The sequence below is a fragment of the Columba livia genome, chromosome 4 (assembly GCF_036013475.1).
Source record: "Columba livia isolate bColLiv1 breed racing homer chromosome 4, bColLiv1.pat.W.v2, whole genome shotgun sequence".
NCBI lineage: Eukaryota > Metazoa > Chordata > Aves > Columbiformes > Columbidae > Columba > Columba livia.
The window spans coordinates 50247891-50268244 of NC_088605.1; the positions used below are offsets into that span (position 1 = coordinate 50247891).

At 40.6% G+C, this 20354-nt stretch overlaps 1 long non-coding RNA gene across 1 annotated transcript in view; it reads left to right on the forward strand.

The window, feature by feature from the left end:
- Positions 1 to 20354, forward strand: part of LOC110365848 (uncharacterized) — a 95846-nt gene that overhangs the window by 51363 nt on the left and 24129 nt on the right. Inside the window, exon 3 of the long non-coding RNA XR_002425735.2 lies at positions 4585 to 4781. This is a non-coding gene — a long non-coding RNA (uncharacterized LOC110365848). The remainder of the gene's footprint in view (positions 1 to 4584; positions 4782 to 20354) is intronic.

The window sequence follows — 20354 nt, forward strand, 5'->3', positions numbered from 1 at the left end:
GTGTGGTCCATTCATTAGTCTGAATAAATGAGACAAAATTTTCTACAGGTGATGCATTTGAAATTATTGTTCTCTGCTTGGAGTTGTGAACAAATTGCAGAAAGAAGCAGCATGTTGATTGTGCACCCTTATTTCTCCTACTGAATAGAGGGCAGAACAGAGAAAGATTTATTAGGTGTAACAAACCACTATAGAAGAGAAATAACACTCCAGTGAAGAAGTGCATATGCGACATGTGACTGATACCAGTTCTGTTGGTGAATGTTCTTCTATTCTTGGCCTTGGCAGCTCTGTGCTGAGTTAGTTTGAAAAATCTGGCTACTGAGATGAATAAATAAGGAAAGATATCCATCTTGGAAATTCTTATTGAGAGTATTGTTCAATTTTCAAAAAAACACTTATGTCTCTACATAACTGTGTAGTGGAATGCTAAATCTTGTGTGTTCAGTAGTGCTGGTTCAAGAAGATGTTAACTATTGATTACTTTTGTATATGCCTGTGTAGAATGGATGTTTTATACTTGAAAAAAAACCCAAAAGAATGTGCTAGATGAAAACGGTTTTTACCTGAAGCACCTCTGATTGGTGCATTTTTAATGAGAAAAACAAACCAACCAAAACAAAACCGAACAATAATGTGAACATTGGGCAATAACAATCACCACATCCTCAAGAAAACAGAATAAATGAACAAACATTGTTAGTGGAAATGTTGGTCCCAGTGTCTACATTTATATAAATGGTTTTTTACGATTAAACCTTCCTGCCTTACTCCAACAGGATGGAAAAAGTACAATTAAATTGCTGAGAAATGCCACAACATTACTGTCTTTATATTATGATAGGCAGGGAAACACAAGAAGCTGTGAAAGGGTTCTTGTATATACATGATGAATCAGGAAATATATGTCCTTACAGTGAAATCTTCAGAAAAAGCAGATGTAGGGGCTGACTGGGAAAACAGGATTTCTGTTCTGTGAACAAGCATTTCAGTGCCTGTTTTTGTCCTAAACGTAAAAGACAGAAGATGGCAGAAATGTTGAAATATTGAAAATGGTGTTATAAATACTTCTAGGGAAAAAATAAGTTTTGGAAATTGAAGTGTTGGGTTTCATGCTGACTGATACTAACCTAGAAAGAATAGTTTTGCTGCAGTATTTCAACTAAGCTGTAATGCTGATAATTTAAGTCTTTCTCTGAACCAGGATTTCTTATCATGTTCTCTCAGCGGAATATTGCCGTGTCCAATCTTCTCTCATGAAAGCCAAGTGAACAGAATTTGTGCCAAACAAATTATTTTGCTCAGTATTTTCTACGTTCGTATTTGTCTGTTACTCCTTCTCAGCACTGTTTTGTTCATTCTTATTTTTTATTTTCCATTTTTAAATGGAAAAAAAAGTAATTGAAGAAAATAAAAGAAAAATGGGAGAATGTGATTTTTAAGTGAACATGTTATGTTTTGGGATTTTTTCAGTGATTGAGGAGACTATAATAAAAAATCCGATCTTTTTGCCAACATTTTAACTGTGGGTCCAAAGGTGTGTTGGCAGTGGAGTGGTGTTCTGTGGTGCAGTGGAGTACTTGTCCAACGGGATGATACAATAACAACACAGTATTTTCATGAAATTATGCATTGTCATAAAACTCAGCACTATGCATATGAGCACCAGTTCATAATAAAGAATAATGGGTGTATAAAGTCTTTAAAAGACATTTTGATTCTGAAATGGATCATGAACAAATATATGGGATGTTACTTTCACAGCATTTCTGTAACCTGAAATGGTATGAATTTAATGGCACATGAAGTCCTGTAGCCAGGATGTGAAATGAGGAACATCATGTGTATCTGAAATTTAGGTTCCTGACTGTACTCGCCAGGGATTCCCAGGGTACCTTGGGATGTGTTCTCAGCACAAGCTGGCTTTTTTGTCCTTTGCAGATTTACCTTAGCTGGGTGGATGGGAATGCTTGCTTTGTTTATTGTATGAAGAAAGTGTCAGAAAAATAAGATTGCTGGCAATGCCACTTGTTGCCTAAATTACTTGAGAGCAATCTTCCAGACTTGTAATGTTTTTTTGTCTCCAAAATGCTTCATCCATCTCTCTTCTAAACAAAATTGTTGCTGCTTTGAAACAGCCTGTAGTCATATTAAAAGGTTGCTTAAAAATTTCTAAGCATTAGCAGTACAAAGTTAAAAAAATTCAGAACTGTTTTGTAGTAAAGAGAACTTCTTTTCAGTAGCAAACTGTGACAGAGGTCAGTTGTGTTCCCTCAAGAAAAAATTTTTGCATACTGCAAACAGACAAACCAGCCTCTCAAAATACAAGAGTTTCCAGTGTTGAATGACAGCTTTGTCACGTTTTCCCATTAAAGGAATGCCTGTGGTTCCTGGGTAGGTCCCAGCTCTGTTGTGTTACTCTGTACTCAGCATATCCAGCCCTGCAAAATATTTTTCCTGCTTTTAAACTGCTTAGATGAGGAGTACACACCTCCTTGAACACACTAATGTTCCATTAGTCAGTGGCATCACTGTTGTAGATCAGAAGTGCTTTGAGAGTATTATATCCTATAATATTTGCCCTGCCAAGGCTTTTGGAAATTCTGTTTGTGTCTTTCATGCCGCTCAGAAAAGGGGAAGAAACAACTGCCTTTTACATGAGGGACTGTTTGGGTCTTGGGGAGCAGAAGTGACTCCCTGGCTCTGCAGGAGCCATTCTGCTGGAAAAAAATCTCACACCTCACGCCATATCACCATTTTACTATCACCATTATGGTGCTGATTAGACTTTTTAAGCAACTCTTGCGGTTTTAGCAAGCATGACAGGGAGTTTAATTGATGCAGCAGTGCAGTGTTGAGCAGCTGAAGGGGACCCAAGGGACTGCCTGGTCCTGGCTCTGCAGAGACGCAAGGAGATCCTCAACAGCTTGTCCACAGTAGCTGATGATCTTCTCCCTTCTGTTTGTGTTTTGCCGAAGTGTAAGGCTGTGGGCAAACACAATCTTTCAGTTTCAGCTGTGCCATGTGAACAGGGGACTTCCTCAAGCTCCTCGGGCTCTCCCTGTACCAGGCAGCAGTGAGGCTGCACCTCAAATCCTGGGGTCGGTTTTGGGACCCTCACGGCAAGAAAGACTTTGAAGTTCAAAAGTGATTTTTTTTCCCAGCCATGAAACTGGTTTGATTTGCATTATTTCACTTCCTTGGCATTACCAGATCATCAGGTCTTGAAAGCATCTCCCTGTGAGTTGTAGGGAGAGCAGCTGAATGGAAAAGGTGAGCTCTTGCATACATTCGAAAGCTCAAGGCCATTTCACCGGTAAATAACAGCTGATGACAATTTCCCATTAACAGCCTTTTTCACCACAGAGGTCTTCTGTGTATTTTCTCTACTATGCAGTCATGAGCACTTGGTTAGTGTGACTGTCTCTTTTGCATATCACGTATAGGTAAACTTTGCAGTGGTATAAAGTTTGCATTCCGACATCATGCTGTCAGTGATGAGAATATACCTAATGTGCTCCTGAAGTGATCTGTGTTCAGTTGGAGTTGACGAGCTCAAGATAAATTATAGCCTTCTGTGTCTTGTCATTTTTCTTTAAACTCTGTTTCCACAATATATAAGGACGTTGCACAGGCACAGTCTTTTCAGAGTCCGAGCTTAACTTCCATTGCCCCTCGCTTTACCCAGGTATTTTAACACACTTCGCACACTGCAGTCTCTTATATTATCACATCTACTTTATGGATAATAAATGCTGTCAGGACTTACAGGCAGCTTGACCTGAGCTATTTCTGTGCCCTGTGGAGGCTGATACCCTTCCCTGACAGGAGAAGAGTTCTCTCTTTTGGGAAAATGTGAACCACACTTTCTTTACTGTTTTCACAAAACATACACAGTGAAGCAGGTATCTGAAAGACAGCAAGGTAAAGGACAATATTTCTAGAGTATTTTCAAAATCAGTTGTGTTCTTTAAAGGCAGAGGGTGTGTAATATTGCTCTTTTTATTGCTATAAAATCCTGAAGGCCTTAGGTGTAATGCTTTTTAGTGTTTATTCCACCTGTGTATTGTCTTGATCTATAGATCGATTAATTCTCAGAAGATATTTTTGGGGTAGAAAAAATGAAACATTGAGGCTTGTTGTAAAATGTTTTCCTGGTGGTGTCATTTCAATGTTGACTTTATCACAAATTCCTGTCTAACAAAGGAATTGAAATGAGAAACCCCCTCTGACTGCAAAATCAACATTATGTTCAACAGTTTTTCAGAATGTTTTCTCTCACCAAAAAGAGCAAGAGAATATTTTTTGCTTGGCATTGTTTCAGAAATGTGATGCTCACAGCTTCTTTGCAGGATTCCCATCCCTGTGTATCCTCAGCCTGATGTTAGGGTAGTGGGCTTGCTTTGAGTTTTGCTGTTTCAAGAGGGTTTGGGAACTATGAAGCACATCTGTGGCACAGGCCATATCAAGATGTTTTGTTTTGTGTGCACTGGGAGAGCTACCTCCTTCTCCAGGATTTAAAGAAAGAAAAAAATAAAAATAAGAAAAATGTTTTTAATTAAATAATTTGTGATTTCTCTCTAGGTCCTGGCTCTGTACCTGAACCTGTTGTAAAGGGCAGTAGACAGCCTTCAGTTCTCCATGAATCTGACTATCTGGGAAGGAGTCTTGCTGCTGTTGTCATTCACTGTAAAGGAAGATATGATCTCAGAAGTTAGCACTGGCTTCCTGGAGTCCCACATTCTTGGACCAGGAGTGAGAGACATCATGCCTTTTGGGAAGTAAGTGCTTCTGTTCTACACTCTCATGAACTAGGGAAAGGCTCCAAGCATACAAATCAAAGAGGAGAATGTGCTCATGCTGGGTCTGGTCAAAAAATGTGCCAGGTGGGCTGGGCTGACTGGTGTGCATTGGAGTCAGTTTGGGAGCAAAGAAGAAAGAGAGCTGAAAAACGAAAGAGCATCTCAGGAACTACATGGGGGAGGTGATTGTTTCTTCTCTCTCTCTTTTTTTTTTTTTTTTTTTTAAGTTTGGTTTTATTACATCAGAAGGTTTTATGGTTTTATGCTGGCTATCTAATTGTTTATAAGAACGTGTGTTTTTTAACCAATGTCAGCATTTTTGTACAAGGTAATAAAAAGATGTTTTTTACTACATAAAATGACTTCCAGCAGTAAGATACTGGAGATGCAGAGATAAGAGTGCTGTATGTTGGAGATGACTGCATGAGGAAAAGGGGGAGCAAGAACATAGCAAAGCAAAGTTTTTGGACTGCAGCATCCTTCTATTAAAAATGAAAGATTCAGCGGTGTAGTACATGTATATCTAGGAATCTTGCCAGCTTGTCTGGGACACAAAAGGATGTGAAAAATCAAAATGTTATGTCAACATTGTTTTAAGTGCAACTTTTTTGGATTGCAATAGAGTTTCGTTCTGCTGATTCAGTAAAAACAACAGCTGAACAGTTAAACCAGTAGCGCATAATCATTCACATGAAAATGGAAATGTAAGTGCTGATTTTACTTAAGCATGACTCTTCTTTGAGGAATGTATGAAAGCCCAGGGGTTGTAAAAATGAGCCCAGGAGAGCCATGGAAAGATCTGTGAGTAGAGAAGGTTGCCAAGGGGAAAAGGAGAGACAAACAGCTTAAGAAAAACATGCCAAGCTTCAAAAGCATTTGGTTCAGCTTAGGCTCATCTGCAAAAGAGATTTGACTCCCTAGGGAAGTTATGAGAAAGTGTGAGGAAAAGGGACTGCGTGATCCTGGGAGAAGTGGAATGCACATCTATGCTTTTCAGGAAGGACCACCTTTCTCCCTCCCTACTCTGTTCCTTCTTGCTAGCTAGGTGATCATCAAAATACATCTAATCATAAGAAAACCTCAATCTTCCCTCAATAAGAGAAGCCTTAAAGCCCTGAGAAAGGACATTTAATGCATTTTTGAAAGTATTGAACAACCTTCCGTGAGATCTAGAGAAATTTTTGACTTGTCAGTGCCTATAGAAAGAGGAAACCTCAAAATTACTGTCGCAGTTATTGAGAGCTCACACCAGGATGAACCAAAGTTCAGGATATTAAAAAATCAGGGTGTCAGGAATGGATGAAGAAGGATGCCAGAAGGATGGCTAGGGATGATGATTGATTGGCAATGATGATGATAGTAAGGGATGGGTTAACTGGCATGTAGAAATGGTGGCAAAAGCTTGTAGGGCCAGCTTCAACTAAGTGCCACCGAACAGCTGTCACTCCACATGTCTGCCTGACTTGCTTTCTCAAGACTGAATTAAACAGCCCTTGGCCTGTGTTTCCCTTTCTAAGCAGCAAGAATATTTATGTGGCAGCCTTCAGGCTCATCTCCTGCAGCAGGGATGGCCCATGGGCAGGCTCACTGTCAGGGAGGAGTGATCTCCATCCCAGCGTTACCTCCCACACCAAATGAAGAGCCAGCCACAATTCTCCATGCTTGGGACCCTGCACTGAGGCAAGGTGCAATGTGAGTCTTTCCAATCTTATCAGTCATGCTAACCCCTCAGAATGTGCTTACTGATCTGCCTGTATAGCCCAGATGCAGTTTAAATCAGGATTTCAGGTAAGATGCAGGTACATATGTATGTGTTTTTCAGGAATATCTTTTGTACGCTCATTTTTGATAGGCTGACAGACTTTCTTTTATTACCATGAGTTGCTTTTGCAGTGTTTTGTTTCAGCTGTTCTGTCTTGCCGAGAAGTTTTTCTCACCTGGCACAGGAGAGACGGGAACTCTGTTTGAAACAATCTGTCAGAAACATGCAAACAGCCTGATCCAGACCTGGTTGGGGATTTTCATTGCTCCAAAAGGCAGTTTCCTTTCAAAGTGGTGCTTTTGCTCTGTCCTTGAAAGAGACAGGACCTAGTTGCAGAATGTAGATCTGTAGGAAGGTTTTCAGCATCCTGCTGTGTGATGGCCTATACCTTGGATTTCATTTCAGGTCACTTTCTGGCACTGTGTATTTCATTTTTCATCTGTCCTGTGAGTCCTACTTTACTGTACAATTGTTGATGCCTCTGAAAGCTCCTGCCAACAGTTTGCCATCTGTTTTAAACTAAAAGCATTCAGTTTCTCTTGATGTGAGACAAAACCATCTGATATGCAAATATGAACAGTAGGTGGCCAACTTGTCTCTATTTAATGTAAATGAAAACTCACAAACAGTAGGCTGGGGCTTTGGTAATGTTCTTCATCCATAGACCCTTCCAGAGAGTCTCATTTAAAACTAAGTACAGCCAACTCCTAGAGGTGCAGGATTATGGCTCCTCTCCATCTCAAGAGACTGTTCTTTCATCATCACCACTATTCATTTCAAATTTGCATGAAACTGTGAGCAAACCTTGTTTTTTCATTCTAAAAGATTCTCAGATTTCTTAATTTGTGATTCATTAAAATATTTGTTGTTTTCCTCTTGGGGGTTTCTTAGGTGCCCCTGACATGAATGGAGAGAGAAATGACTGTTCACTGTGTCTCTTACCAGAGTGATGAGAGCTGTCAGGTGGAACTAGGAGGAGGCAGGTTGAAAACAAGAAAATGGAGGTGGGTCTTTGTTGTGACACTCTTGTGCTGCAGTGGATGCAAGTTTAGGAAGTTCAGGTGGAGACAGGAAAGATTAATAAAAAGAAGTACACTGTGGGGGTTTCTAAGACATAAAAACAACGTCCAGCTCAGGAAGCTGGAGGTGCGGGAGTATATGGCAGAAACATTGCTATGTGTTTGACTTCTTTGATCCCGTCCAGGATCCAGAGGCCTTTGATCAGAGCTAGCACAGGCTGGAGATGGAGGGTGAAGCACAGAATCCACTGTACTTGTGGGTGGGCAGTGAACATCTCTTGTTGGATACATCAGGGAGTGCAGGCATTGATCCTGCTGCTGCAGATGTGGAAAGGAAGTTTTCCTTCTGATGAACTGACAGTGATTGTCATGTGACAAAGAAATCCTCTCCAAGCCTTCTTTGACTGACAGTGGCCTCAGCTTTCAAAAGTGCCTTTTACTACTTTGGGCCATTTTCTCAAATTAGGGATCTAAAATGGAAGCAACAGAATACACATTTCTGTTGAGGTGAATTAACAGAGAAATCAATAATGAGGCATCATAAAATCCAAAATCTGTAGTAACATTGTTTTCTGATGGTGCTGGATTTTATCTGAAACAGGAACTTACTATTTGAAGCACACCAGCACAAGGCAAAAGGACCTCAGAGCAAGTCCCAAATTAATAAATTTGGCTGGGTCTCTGAGCTTGGGCTCCCTGCTGGTAGAGCTGGAACCAGAGGCAGGAGAAAAGAGGAAGATGAGGAGGGCATTGAGGCAACTGTGAGGCAGGAGGTTGAGTTGGGAACAGTGGCAGGAGCTGGGATGGAAGATAAGGAAGTAAGAGGAGCAACTGCCTAAAAATCTAGAGAAACAGAAAGGTCTCCAGAAACGATGCAAGTTATGAAAAAAAAAAGTCCTGGAAAAGTAGTTGTGTTCCTGGAAAAGTAGTTGTGTTACGGGAGGAGGCAGGCCAGTGGTGAAATAAAAAGGCCACAAACTCTGGTCACTTAGGAATCAAGTCAGACTTATGGCTCTATAAACTACTGCCCTCTATGTTTCTGCATACTTTTTAAAGTGGTCTAACAACTTAAGGGAATATTTTTAAAAAGCTACCATTGGGGGATTTAGGAGTACACATCTCCTTTCCTTTCAAAGGCTCATGTGCTCCTAAATGAATCACTCTTGAAATCTCCCTAGTAGCCATTATTTACGGTACAGACCAATTGTAACAGTTGTGTCTTAATTTTCCCCTTTCATTTGTGAAATATTAGTGATCATTTTAGCTGCTTGAAAGATAAAGGACAATGGTACAAATTGTATTTCTTCCAAGTTGCATTTTTAGCATTAGTTCATAGACTACCTCTTTCATCATTCCTGATTTATGAAATATAACTGAACCAATGATAGAGAGAAAGAGAGAACAAAGGGAAATCAAAGCCGTGTTTGATCAGTATTGGAATATGTACCAATTCCAAACCAAATGCTTCTGGCAGCTTCCAAAAAGGATATGAAGAAAGAAATTGTATAAAGGGAGAATCATCTGCACTTACATTCAAGATCATCATTAACAATAATTAACAGCACAAAACAGAGGATTCTCAGGGGAGTATGCATCTTGTGAAGATAAGGTAATGGTGGTGTGTGCTGTGATTGATTACATGAATTGATGCCTTGATCACAGTGCTTCAGAGAAGGCACTAACAAATTGGTGCATTATGCTAACGTTTGGAAAAAGCTGCCCTATCCACATGTGCAGACATGTTTCTAGAGCAAAATTCTTCTAGTTGAAAAATTCTCTTTCTTGCTTAATTTCCTTTTAACTTTTAGTGCACTTGAAGACATATATCTGCCCTTGGCACCTGACAGGTGTAACTGGTGAAGTCCCTAGGACTGCTCCTAGTGTAGAGATCCTGGATGAATGAGATTATAGAATCACAGAATAGTTTGGGTTGGAAGGGACCTTCAAAACTCATCTGGTCCAACCCCCTGCCATGAGCCGGGACATCTTCACCCAGATGAAGTTGCTCAGAGCCCTGTCCAGCCTGGCCTGGAATGTCTCCAGGGATTAGGCATCTACCACCTCTCTGGGCAACCTGGGCTGGTGTTTCACCACCCTCCTGTGCACCTTCCTGTTCTTCAGGTTGTCTCAAATGTGATCTTCTCTTACAGTGGGTGGTTCTTCATCCTTCCAGTCCCTGCCTTTGCCTTCTGTGAGTTGGGCAGTCTGGCTGGAGCACTTGCCAGTGAAGACTAAGGTAAATAAGTCATTGAGTACCTCAGCCTTCTCCATACTGCAGGCAACCAGGTCTTCCCGTTTCCTTCTGGAGAGGGCTCACATTTTCCCTAGTATTCCTTTTATTGTTGACATCCCTGTAGAAGCTCTTCTTTTTGCTCTTAATGTCCCTGGCCAGATTTAATTCTAGTGGGGCTTTAGCTTTTTTTTTTTTTTTTGATTGCCATAGCCTGATCTGTTGATAATGTATTACAAATGACTTCTCTAAGAGGTTTTCTTATAAATTATTGGAAAAGGTAATCCTACCGAGTGATCATTCTACCATTTTGTGCTTTTAAAATAATTTTCAAAAGGAAAAATGTGTTCTGTTGTAACTTAAGTTAAAGATTTGCTGTCCCAGTAAGTTAAATATTTGTGAATGGGATTCTAAGTATTTGGGTTCTGTTGGATTCTAAATCTTTGGGTTCTGTTATATTGTGTGTGCTCATATACGTGTGTGTGTCTGTATATGTGATTGCTGAGTCCTCCTGTGTTTAGTCATGTCACAGAGGAACTTGCTGCTATAGAATGCTGTACTCTAAGACAGCATGAAAACACATATAAAGATGTGAATATATATCAGTGAAAAAATGAAGCTTGAAACATTTTCATTTCTATTTAATGTTTAAGAATAAAAGCTGAGAAGCTCTTATTTCCCCCTAAGGTTTCCAGACATCACATCTAGATGTAGTGGAGCTCAGGGTTTTATTCCCATCGAGTTTCAATCTCTATTAGTGACATACAGGCAATTGGTGTTGCCACATTGCCTAGACTCCTAAAAAGGAGTCCTTTTATGTCAGTGGTGTTATTCTAAATAAGTACCTGTTTCTAGACAAGAAACAAATGAGCCTGCCTCCATAATCTGATGCACTGAGCTCCCCAAATCAGACAGAGATAGGTATGTATGGCCAGGACTTCAGACTTCTTCAAAAGCTCACCTCAGCCACTCAGCTTTCCAGGAGTTGAAAGACGATGCATATAAGCATTTTGCACCCCTTGGGATTGATGTTGAATCAAAAGGCCAGAGAGCTGGCATACAGCTTGAAAGGTATTAAGCAGGATGCACTACAGAGCAGAAAGTCAAGGAAAAAAAAAAAAAAAGTCTGTCTTCACCTAAAGGGAAAAACCTCCTAATAACTCATTCTCCTCTGGGCTCATCAGGACACTCACCTTTTATCAGGTAAATTGTCAAACCAATTCAGGTCCCCTGAAATTGCAGCTTCCTTCCTGTGGCTACTGATTTCTTACTGTGTCTAGGGATCAGGCCCTTTGGCATCACTTCTGCATAGATGAAACTTTATATATAGGTGGAGGAGAAAATGGGGGCTCTTCCTCCTGATTAGCATGTGCAAATGCTAAGGTATCTTTGCAAAACTTCTTCCTGAGATATATATATATTTAAAATATTTCAAATTATATTCCTAACAGAATGTCAAGGTTGGTTCTTTGAAGAGGAGCTCTGAATAGGAAATGCTCCTTTGGGAGGAAATCTAATTTGAAAGGGAGCTGGAGGGAATAATTCCAAGTGAGTGGGTGTTTCTTAAGTCTCTTCTCTGCTATATCTATTACAGTTTTGCATGGCTGTTTCTTGCTATCGAAGGCACCTTCATTACGCCATTGAGTCCCCGTTGTCTCAAATTGCTGCTTCAGTGATAAAAACTAGCACTGAGCACCATTATGGAAATATTTTAAACATGTTTTCCTGTCAGCTGAAATGGGACCTTTCTGGTTTGTTTCCCCTGCACTCCCCACAATTATCCTCTGTTGCCAGCTAAGAGGGGGAGAGCATTTTCGACACTATCATCCTGGTAACTCACCCAGCCTGTTTTGCTCAGTAGTCATTCGTGTTCCTTAGTTAACATTCATTAGCAGATAATTGTATCCAAACCAAAGGTGGGTATACTGTAATTAGCATCTTTCTGTCAATGAAGGTTTCATATCCTCTAATGAGTAGGTAGATACGTACACTGCTATGCTCTCTGCATAAATATGAGTATTTCTATCTTGCCACAAAATAAGCCAATTAGTTTTGCTGGGGTTTTTTTTGTGTGCATTTGTCTGTTTTAATAATGAAGCACCCTCCATGAAATCCTTAATTTTCCTGATAATTTTATTTATTGAAGTCATCTTTGCTATCATTTGGCTGTAAAATGCTGAAATCTTTATCCTTTGCCCTGATATGGATGCATTTTTTATTACATACTCTGATAGTGCCTGCCATGGTAGTGCCATGCATCCTAATTGTGTAGCAAGTGCTGCCTTAGCAAATGACCAGTGATTTGTGTCACAGTGGGGCAGGTGGGAAGGTCACCTCACCTACCTTCGCACCAGCTGATCTGCCACTGTATAACTGTATAGACTGTATAACCTGGGGATTTTTTCTGTGTAAGACAACCATGTGCCCATTACAACACATGGCAACAACAGAATAGCAATATTGCAGTGTGTTGTACACTACTTCTAGTTCCTTTTCTTTGTATGGTCACCATGAAGCATGTGAGGGACAGAGAGGTGTTACTGAGTGACATTGTCCCTGCCATCCTTCTCCTTTTGAACTACTTCAAAAAGCTACTGGAGGGGCAGGTGGGGATTCAGTCTGGTAGCAAAATAGATCCTGCTAGCAACAGATGTTCTTCTTCCTACAAACTGCCACTTTCTAGAGACCCAGCTTCAGAAATGTTGAATTTAGTGCTAGGAAGGTCTTCATAGCCTTTATCATAAAATAGTTCAGGTTGGAAGGGCCCTTCCAAGCTCATCTAGTCCCACCCCTGCCATGAGCAGGGACATCTTCACCCAGATCAGGTTGCTCAGAGCCCCGTCCAACCTGGCCTGGGATGTCTCCATGGATGAGGCAACCACCACCTCTCTGGGCAATCTGGGCCGGTGTCTCAGTACTCTCAGTGTCAAAAATTTATTCCTCATGTCCAGCCTGCAACTCCCATCTTTTAGCGTAAAACCATCACTTCTTGTCCTATTGCATCAGACCCTGCTAAAAGCTTTGCAAGGCTAAAATATGTTCTTAAAACTATGGAAAACTAATTCCCAAAACTGCAACAGGACTGCCAGAACTGAGTTTCTTTGCATATGAAACCTTAGAATCCTATGCTTTTGATTCTAGAATATTCACCAAAAGCTGTTTTAGATGTTGAGGTAACGTCTGTCACTGGATTTTATTTTAACCTTACATTTGATTGCCATGGAGATCTGCACATGTTTAAGTCTTTTGCCAAGTCATGTCAGGTCCTAACACCTGTGGTGTGACACTTTAGACTAGGTTTTGATAGAGGTGTTGACAATTTTTGTATGGAAATCTGGCTAAACGTACATTGTTTGCATCGAGCAGGAAACCCCATCCTTCCTGTCTGAGCCAAATGGAGCTCTAATTAAAGTGTCCCTATTTCCAGATCCCAGCAAGGACAGTTCAGTGGAACAGACGATTAGCTGGGTGTGCTATAACAACTTTGCAGCTCCTCTAAGGTAATGGGAGCAAGGAGGTGCAATTCTGGACCATCTAGTCCTAAGTAAGGCACAGTCCTCAGGTGAGATCGTAGGACATTCTCAGCAAAAGTTTGAGGTCATATTATTCCATATATGGATGAAATTAATGTGCAGGGACATCTTCAACAATGAATGTGTTCTAATAATCGTGAATAATGAGTAATAATAATAATGGTTACTATCTTTAGCATTGCTGTTCTTTCCGCTGGACTTTTTAATACACTTGCCCCAGACACAAATAACTTGGCTGACTATTAAAGGGTGTGTGTTCCTTCAAAGCAAGCAGTTAGCTGTGGGAAAGGCAGCTGTACATAAAGATGGCTGTGTTTTTGAGAGAGGAGAGAGCCCTGCCTGTACACTAACCCCTAGTCAGGCAGAGCAGAAAATCACAGTTGCTCTTTGGGCTCGAAGCATCTCTTGTTTACAAGGCAACAGCTCTCAGGCTTCTTCCTGTCACAAGAAACAGAAAATGTTTCCATGTAAAATCTTGCCTGTTCCTTTCATTCTGGCACAGAGCTCTGCAGCTTAGATTCCCCTCCTGACCAAATTATCTCTCTATTTTGAACCACATCTGGCTTTGTGCATCACAAAAAGCAGAGGACCAAAGCGGGGGTGACCCCTCATGGAAGGAATCAGGAGATCCCCATGACTGGCTAGCCCTGTCATGTCTTTTAATCTTACACCTCGCCCAGTCATGTCTGTGCTTTCCCATGCTGTTGCTTCCTGGATCTTCTCAGCTTACATTGACTTAGTGAATGTTCCCTCCACATCCTCACTAGCAGTGCTACTGGCTTTTTGCAGGATTTAGAAACCTGTTTTACTTTCATTGCTTTTCTTCGCTAATCTGTGTTCTTTCAGAGTGTTCAGGTGCTTGACTGGAAACTTAACTAACTTAACTCTTAGGAAGGATGCTCTACTTCTGGACAGAGCTTGGCATAGCCAGTGAGAGGTCTGCTTTTGGCTGAGGTATTTCATAACAGAACTTCATCTTTTCAGTCTGGTGTGGTAGGTACCAGGGAATCACATGCACTGATCATTTGGGTCACTTAAGAAAACAAGCTGCTGGATAAAACCGTATCCATCTTACTCTGCAGCTATGACAAGCCAGTGACCCTTATAAATAAAGCTGAAAAATATCTCAGTAGAGCAGGTGGAAATTTGTGTTGTTTATTTGTTTGGAAATTGTGATCAAAAAGAGCCCTGTAGTAATGATATTTCTTTCAATTACTTTTTGCAGAAGAACTAATGTTCCTTTGAATGCCACTGATTTGCAACAATATTCAAAATTAAATTATTTTGCCAACCATCTTTTTGCAGCTTCTGAATGTTTTTGCTTAAAAATAAAAGGGAATGGCTCATCTGATCTCAGCTTTTTATTCCCTTGCCTTTTTTCTAGAGAAAGACAGTCTAACAAAGGAGAGGTAGTTATAAAACAGGAGTAAGTAGGTCCTGCCCATCAAAACAAAGTGAGCCATATTTAAAATAACTATTTATAAATTAAAAGAATCTGTGAAAAGCTTCCAACATTGCAAGTAATCTTTGAACTGTTAATTTTTCATATAAAACTTAATTGTCCTTTTTGACTGTTTTTTTTTTTTTTTTTTTAATGCAGTTAGCGAACACACACCAATAATCTCTCTTGCTTCTTTTAAGTTAAATAAGGACATTTATTGTTGTCAGGGTTTCCCTGAGTTATAGAGAGATTTTCTGAAAGTCTTACTGTCCTTCAGGTTTTAACGTGTAGCTGTAACCAGATGAAATAGTATGGAATCTTTGTGGAGCTGAAAGCCTGAAATTACTAAATGGGCCATTTAATTAGTCTGTTTTTTTTTTTTAACTTCATATACCACAGAGCAAACAGAAAATAATTCCAGGACAGGAGTTCTCCTAATGTCACTGTGATTTACTGCAAATGAATATCATCAAATCCCCTCCGAAATCCCTGTTTCTAGAACAGCGGCAGCAGCAGACCTGACTTCAGACAGTATTTAATTCAGTTGGGCAGTCTCTTGCACAGCCCTCAAATCTGCATCACGTTTCCCAGCAAATGCCGTCAAAAAGGTTCAACCAGGAAAACAGAGAAGGTTATGTTGAAAAGTCTAACTGTGATATTCAGTTCCTATGTGTTCCCTAAAAGAACTCATAAACTACCTCAAATAGAAATGGTTTCTTTTTTTTTTTCTTTTTTTCTTTTAAATATAAATGCTTCCAGCAGGTTTCATGGACATCCCATATGTTTGCACTTAGCCCAGTGGTATCTCCCAGGGATGTAAGCAACAAGTGAAGCTTTGGTGACTGCCTTAAGAGGTAAATTGTGTCTCCCTCCTGTGCAGATCAGCAAAATTGCAGGGAATTTCTCTGTAACATAAGGAAATAGCTTGTCAGTTCCTCTCTTCTTAAGAAGTAGAGGTGCAGTCCTAGTTCCACTTGTAGCAGTCTGTAAGCACTAAAAATGTCCACTTTTAACATATCGATGCATCTTTAACAGCTCACTGCAGAAGGAGCTGAAACTGCCAATTCATCTTCCAGCATTTTGTTTTCTAAAGAGGAAATTGAAAAGGACTCTCAACAAAGTAGACAATCTTGTCTTTTAAAAGACAACTGTCTCCCTCTTCCCATTTTCAGGACAAATATTTCCTACAGCTGGGTTTTTATTAGGGCATCACGACCCTCCAGTGGCATTTATTCATCTATTTTTGCTTCTTGCTGAGAGAGTAGGAAAGAAATGAGGGGGCCAGAAAGAGCCACTCTCCTACCCACTTCTGGGAGCGTGCTGTTTGTCAACACTAATTACAAAGATGGCAACGCTCGATTCATTGGGAGATAAGAGAGGCAGATGGCATGTTCATTTATTAAAAGCCAACCCACTCCAACTATTTGCTGTAGTTCGTTAGGATTTACATTTTAAATGATCAGGGATATCATAAGCCAGCATGGCACCTCATTATCAAGGATGTATCTTCAGGTCTCTACCTGAAGGGAGGGGTGTGGACTTTTTTTTTTCCACTTAATATCCCTCTGTTTAAGAAACTGATGGCTTGCATTATCTCTGCTTACTTCAAAGTTTCCCCTTGTATGAATGCACCCTTCAACTTGGCAAAACACAAAAGCAAAACTTTCAGCGGCTTCCAAACAGTGTGCAGCATGGGAAACGTGGATTTACAAAGTTCTGGCTTGCTCATTGGAAGTATTTAATCAGCTCTTAACCAAATATCTCCTTTTGATGCCTGGGACCAGGAAGGAGGGGAAGGTAAACAAAGCTTTGTAGGCTTACAGCTTATTCTGGAAATCAGTGGAAACACATTTAATTCTGTTCTTAAATGATGTGGCAGTGTTAGTTATGGCTCAGGTGAGATGCTGAGAGCAACAGAGGAGAGTGGGGCCATACATCCTCTCTGTGAAGACCAGGGGCAGAGCAATAATTAAGGCATAATCAGAGTATCTTCCTGCTGCTTTCCAATCACCATTGAGCTAATAATCACTTTATAGATTAAATAGCAAGTTGCAACTAAGTTAGGCAAGTGTGACATAAAAACAATATTGATGTTTAAACAAATTAGGTAAACTTAGTCAATGAAGCATTGCATCTCATTCATATTAATCTCCAGCAGAGACCTGGTTGTTCCAGTCACTGATTCAATCATTTGCTTGCCTAACTATTTTACTTCCCTCTGTGCACTCTCCATTACATTCTCCCCTTCAGCATCCACCTCCTTCCTTGTAGGTGTTCCCAAGGTTAAATCTGCAGCCTCAACCCCTGTTCCTCATGGTAACTTCTGGGAAGAAATGGGTTAAGAAAGAAAGGGGGAAAAAAAAAAAAAAAGCAGCATCTAGAAAACTAGAAAACTGCTAGAGAATGTGTACATACATATATACATATACACATATGCACACATTTATATTAAAAAGAAAATCTGCAATGTACCACTAATGTCCGTTATCTCTGTGTGGCAGAGCTACATACACTGGTAGAAGCTGGCAGCAGAGTAAAATGCGTCTGTGTTTGAAATCTGGGAGTTATGCTCTCTGCAGAGCCCCACTGCAGACTGAGCTGAGAACCAAGCATGGTCAGAGCTGGACAGCCATGTGGTGGGGAAGAAAGACCAGTGTCCCCACACTATCCTGCCAGTGTCTTTGCTTATGTCCTTAGTGTCTGGAGTAAATGTACTTGGGAAATTTGGGCAGGATGTCATCTTCTGATCAGACAGCAAGACCGGGAACACCACCACCCATCTTTTAAAAGGATCACATTCCTTTGAACAACTAGCTGGGACCAAATTACAGCTATAGAAGCACAGTTCTGGTGCATCTGCTGGTAAGGAGCACATCACTATCAGTCAGTCTGTGCTGCCAGCCAAGCTTTGTAATTGCAACTGCTCATCCTGACAGAGCAGCAGAAACATAAGGAACGTTATCTGGTCATAGCTATGAACTCCTTTCCTTTACTGCCTGAGATACTTGGTTTATGTCTTTGAACTCTTGGCTTTGTGAGGATTTTAAACGCACTCACAGGGTTAGGAAGATTGCTAACACTGGGGACAGATGTTATTGGCATGTGGGTGGTTGGAGAAGAATTAGGAATTTTAAGGACAGTTTTACTCTTTCTGCCTCTCTCCTTTTCAATATCAACCTTCTCATATGTAACTTGCACCAGGGAGGATCTTTTTCTTTTCTTTTTGCTAGGAGGAAAGGAATCACGTAGAGGCAGAAAACAGAATGGCATTAAATTAGCAAAGATAAAATATTAATTATGGGAAAATGCAAAGCAAGGAAGGAAATCAATTGTGAGGAAACAGCATAAGAAAAGAACCTCTTAGTCTCATCAGATGCTTTGTGGGAGAAAGCCTTCAATCAGAAATATGCTGATACTAAATTATCCCTGGTTCTGATCTAGCTCAAATAATTGAAAACTCCCACTGCTGGAACAGAACCAGGTTGCTGAATGACCACTAATTTCTCAGACTGGATATTAAGTAGACAAAGCTGTTTCATGTGTCTAATGAGATTTGTATCTTTATTCCATGACACAGTACATCTTACGCTGTGTTATGATTTAAAATTATCACAGCATGCTCTGTGACATGCATTTTCTTTAGCACTGAAGCATTTCCTCTTCTGTCTTTGCAGCTGTGATTATAACTTCTGAAAGCAGACATTCAGAAATACATATTAGAAAAGGTGTCCAGATTAAGCCATTTGTTTGTTTATTTAATACCTTATTAGCACCTATAGCCTCCAGATTTTGTAGTTCTGTGTCTGTCAGGGAGCTCAGGGTGATTTTGCAGATGAGGTTTGCATGTGAAGAGGAGCATCCTTTACTCTTTCTCTGCCCCTATTTTTTGTGTGTTTGGTCTCCAAAAGAAAGATTGCACTCTAGTAACCATGGTCCCAAACCATCTGAACTGCATTTGTCTCTTTTTTTCCCCAAGAGAAGGAGAAAGGTACTCAGTTTAAAAGACAGACTGGTTTCTGCTTGTGAAACAATAGAAATAAAGACTACAGGTAGAATAAAAATTTTGCTCTGCATCATATATTTAAAATTCTATAAATATTTTACCTACTGTGACTCCAATAAAATGTTAGAAGTTCAATAAATAGTTACTAATGCAGGCGAACTTGGTGCTTCTCCTTTTCCTCCCCACTAAGTTGTTTCAAACTTTACTATGATCTTATCACTTGTTCCTTTTGAGGGTTTACTAACACAGTGCCCACTGTGTTATAATACCAGAAATAAAAATGGCACAAACCACGAGCCTTTCTGCTCACAAAGCATGGCCCTGTGGGTGGGCTGGAGAGGGCAGCAAGAATGAGTAAGACAAAAGTTTAGGGAAGAGCGGGCTGTGAGCATCTCCTTGGCACATGGCTGTTGCAAGTAGACTCTGGCCCTGGAGGGGTTTAAAAGATGCAGAGGTGAGGTTTTTGGGGACACGGTTTAGTGTACGGGTTTGCATTGCAGCAAGATCGCTGCATATTTGTATGTTGCTTGCATCTTCCTGGGTCTGCCTTATCTTCTGGAGACATTGGAGAGGGCGAGGAAAGACAAGCCTCAGACACCTGTTGTGGTTTAACCCGAGCTATCAATACAACCACAATAGCTGCTGACTCACTCCCTCCCCCCCAGTAGGGGAGAGAATTGAAAAGGAAAGGCGAAACTTGGATTGAGATAAACACAGTTTAATAAAATAACAAAATAGTAATATACTACTAGTAAATATATATAAAATAGAAACAAAAGATACTCAAGGCAATTCCTCGTGAACTCTGTCTACAACTGAGCAGCCAGTCCCAGGAAGCAGCTCCCTGGTCCCAAACAGCTGATCCCAAAGAGAGCAAAAACAAAAGAGGAAAAATGCAGAAAAGCCCAGAGGCCTCTGCAAAATGGCAAAAGGCTGCACTACACGTCCCAAACTAAACGCCCAAGAGCGAGAGCAAGAGCACGAAATGCCCAAGAGAGCCCGGAAGATCCCAACTCTCTTTAACAATGGAGTATGACACTAATGGGATGGAATACTCTCATTGATCAGTCTGGATGTCAAACAAGCCCCTCATCCATGCCCCCTTCCTCGATGCCACCCACCTGTGGGCAGAGCACTCAGAATGTCCTTGGCTCTCAGACCAGAGCAATTAAAAACATTAACTCTGTCCTGGGGTGTTATCTCTTGTTCTCAAACTAAGTCCAAATAATGAGCATGCTAGCTATGAAAGAGAAAGGTTACTAACTGCATGAAGAAAATTAACTCATTTTCAGTCAAACCAGCACAACACCTTAGCTCCAGGCTAACGAGTAAACCTGGAAGTGCTCAGTTTATAGCAAAAGCCACAGAGCTGTTTTTGTTGGGACTCTAAGCTTTGAACTGAACTGAGATGGAGGACTAGCAGCATGGTGTCACACCAAACTGATCTCTTACATGTAATGCCTTTCCCTTTTCTGCTCAATAGACCAGATCTGCTCCATTTGTATTTTTGCCATGGCCTCACTGCTGGATGACATGAAGACAATTATCGCCAGTATGAAAGTAA